The sequence below is a fragment of the Lactuca sativa genome, chromosome 4 (genome assembly GCF_002870075.4).
Source record: "Lactuca sativa cultivar Salinas chromosome 4, Lsat_Salinas_v11, whole genome shotgun sequence".
Taxonomy (NCBI): Eukaryota; Viridiplantae; Streptophyta; class Magnoliopsida; order Asterales; family Asteraceae; genus Lactuca; species Lactuca sativa.
Window position 1 is genome coordinate 399,936,364 of NC_056626.2, and position 3,838 is coordinate 399,940,201.

At 32.1% G+C, this 3,838-nt stretch overlaps 1 non-coding gene across 1 annotated transcript; it reads left to right on the plus strand.

Moving 5' to 3' along the window:
- The first annotated feature begins 3,213 nt into the window (after nucleotides 1–3,213).
- LOC111902188 (small nucleolar RNA U54) lies at nucleotides 3,214–3,295 on the plus strand. The gene has a single exon (XR_002853703.1). It is a non-coding gene; the product is annotated as a small nucleolar RNA U54 (small nucleolar RNA).
- The last annotated feature ends 543 nt before the right edge of the window (nucleotides 3,296–3,838 follow it).

The window sequence follows — 3,838 nt, forward strand, 5'->3', positions numbered from 1 at the left end:
ATGCCAGAACTGAGCCGAGGCCAAACTTGACCACGGGTCAAGGAGACCAAGGAAGCTCAGGAAATCCTACTCTGCTTTCATTAGAAACAGGTGGTTTAGGCACGATGAGCACAAATGTGCAAGGATCTGTGATCCCAAGGGACACCTTGGTACGTATACAAGGAATTGACGGTGAAAACTCGAGTGATTCTTTGAGCAAGTATAAACCCTCAAACGAGGCTGAAGCCAAGAAATATGCCGCTTTTCGTAGGGCATTCCAAGCTCACAAGGATCAGCAAATCAAACAGCAGCAACTCAAGGAACAAGAAATACAAGCTGTGGCTAAGTATTGGGCAGATCCAATTAACAATGCCAATACCGTAGCCACAATCCTCAAAGTTCAAGATTGGATGACACAGATGGTTGAAACCTTCCACAAAACTCAGGAAGCCACTGTTGATCAACTTGTCTCCAAAGTTCCTCCCACTCCCACTGCTGAAGGTTCACAAGATGAAGGACCAGAACTCAAAGTGAGTTCTGATCCCATCTTTGGTTTTGATGATGTTGAACTTCAAGAGGTAAACAAACCCTCTCCTTCTGATGACGACCTAATGATGTTTGATGAAGATGAATAATCGAGTGGTTCTCATCACTCAACGTCTAAGCCCAAAGAGAAGAAGAAGAAGAAGACGAAGAATGCGGTGACCAGGAAGGAATTTCTCAGTCTACAGGTCAAGGTTGATCAAATCCTTGTTGCGGTCAAGCCTTCTCAACCGCAACCAGAAGACTTACCTGGGCCGCAGTCCCTGATGGAAAGAATTGGAAGGCTGGAAACAAGAGAGAGAATGGTTGCGGAGCATATCTCTCTGAAGGTGGAAATGGGGATCAGGTCACTCGACAATAATCGTCAAGCTGATCACAGAGAATTTATGGTTGTTGCGGAACGCCCCATTTATGTTACACTAATGTACATTTTTATAATATATTAAACAACTGATAAAATCCGAATTAGTGTCCTCGCATATGCATTTGAATAATTAATTTGATGAAAACGAATAGATAAATTATTATAGGATCAAATTGTAAATGGCATATAGTTATTTTATTTTGAAACCAATAAAACAATCAATTTAAATTATATAAATGGATACAACTTTTTTGCTCTAACATTAGCAAGCAAAAAAACGATTAAAGTAAAATATCCTGATTTGTATATCTATAATTAAGTTCATTGAAAACGTTGAGGGATATTTTAGTTTTCAAACCTGATAGTCAATTTTATCTATCTTTTATCAAAAAATGCAACAACTTTTATCCCATTCAATAATATCAATGTCAACATTCCAGAAAGATCATTTTTCTATTTTATTCTTAATTTTTCGGATTTGTTACCCACATCGCATAAACACCATTTTTTTTTTTGTTTTAACCAATCAGTGGTAGAAAATAACAGTGATATACATACATAACTTTGTTTAAACAATCCATTACTTTAAGAAAAAAAAATCAAATTGATCAACCCGGTTTTGAACCCAGTTTTAAGTTCATTTTGAATCCAAGAATTAGAGGTTAAGTGAAACGAACTTGAGAAACAAAAAACATTTGATGTTGGGCGGTTTGAAGCCACGAATTTTTGGAAATAGACAAAATGGTTTAAATAGTCAATAATTCCCTTGTGTGTGTTTGACTGTTTGTGATATAAGAAAAATGGAAGTGTATGAGGTCAGTTTAGGGGCTATTTGTTCATTCCCACTTTGGGTATGTATGTATACGATGTAAGGGTAAACTAATAATATGTCAATACAAAATTAATTCTTAGAAACTAACAAAAACATCAAAATATTATGTTGAATACTCAAAAGAAATACTATTGGAACAAAATATTTACAGTGAACGAAAAAAGAACCTTAAAATCATGATCAAGAGTGATGATAAGGTCTTCAAACAGTCAAATATCTTGCAATCCTCAAGTTGTTATCGTATATATCATTGTTCATTCTATTATTATGATATAAATACCGAGGAATTAAGATTTCTAATCTTCTTTAGATGCTACAGTTGACGATGATGATTAAGTAGAAGATACGACTTCAAAATAAGACAAAGTAATCTTGATACTCACAGGAAAAATGGACAATGTTGGAAATGGTTAGAGTACATAAGAAATCGTTTCTTTGACTTTCTATTATTGATACAATACTAGAAAGCGTATAAAGAACGTAACTATAAAAACCGACATTAACATCTTTGGAATGCTTTTTATGAATGACTGAATTTACGGATTAACAGTAGAAAGGAAGTAAATTTCGAGTTGTCATTATTTATAGCATTTATTCTGATTAATGTGAAGATTGATTTTGCATTTATTCTGATATTTCTGTCAATTATCGAAAGAAATAAATTTTTGAGTATGCATTAATAATTTATTCCAAACAAATAAAAAAAATACTATAAATTACATGTGAAACAATACAAGTTTTGTGTTGCTAACTAGCTTAATAGGTCTTCCTCATAATCTAGTAATCACTAATAATCTAATAATGGTAATATGCTATCTAATTGAATAATTATTTACTTATTTAGGTAATTACATTCACACAGCTTACAAAGTGGGCTCTTTTGGAAATATTGGTTAGCAAGGTTACGGATCAGCCCACAGTCATAAACGTCCAACGGGCTTTGCAACTTCTACAATCTTTTATCATCAGCCTACAAACATGGAGGGCATCGCCGTTCAATTTAGGGTTTCTTACTTTCTACATATATTTATATGTTCGAAAATCAATCTCCATTTCATTCGCATCCCTGATCCAGTTTGTTAGAAATATTGAAATTTATGTTCCTGAAATATAGTTTCTTGCTGTTTTTGCCATTTCGTTTGTTTTTTTCTTTACTTATTTTGGAAAATCGTTTTTCTTTTTTTGATAATCTTTCCCTGTTAAACTCTTCATAGATAAACTGTTCGTACGTTTTCATAGTATCTGTTTCTGTTTTGGTTTTTGAAGAACTATTTGGCGTTATTGTAGGAGATATGATGTTGAATCATTTGGTCCGTGTTTCAGAATTAATCGTGACCGATAAACCTTTACCAATCTCTGATCTCCACTAGCTCTGCATTTTAATGGCAACTCTGTGTTTCTCTATTCCTTTTTTTTTTTTTTTTTTTTTTCTGAATTTTACTTTTTTCTAAAACTTAGTTTTTAAGTTTCTTAAGTGAATCTTGTGGTTCTTAACAGCTCTATGATCGAATGCCAGTTTAGGCAATATACGCTATTCCGATTGTTACATGACTGGAAAATAAACGTTTATGAGAGCTCATTCAACAATAATTACTATTAGTTAATTTTAGTGTAGTTAATATTAGTTTGTGTATTTTTACTTATTTATTTATGAACTTCAATGAATATGTCAATTTATTGATTTAGATGATTATTTTTATTGGTATAGTGAATGCATTTGTTCATGATCTTTATAACTTTAATTTGTTAGCTCATATTAATTTCGTATCTGAAACGCATATTTGTAAAATTAAAAATTATTTTAAAATAAATTACAAATTTAAAAAAATATCCAGATGGGTTGTATGATATTTAGAAATGTGGTTTTTTTTATCTCGTTGGCTTATTTTTATTGCAGAGCCATGTTTTTTGGGGACTCGTGTTTTTCTCTGTGTTCTGGAAAAGATTTGTGACAAAGAATGCTTTTTTTTTCCGATATTTACCATATTACTGACTTTTTTATTTTTGTTTGCTTTTTCGGTTTATATATTTTGTTATTTAATAATTTGGAAAGCATATTAGTATTAACTGTGATTGAACTAATGAATTAATTTTTGCAAGGTTTCTGTTTATTGGGAATT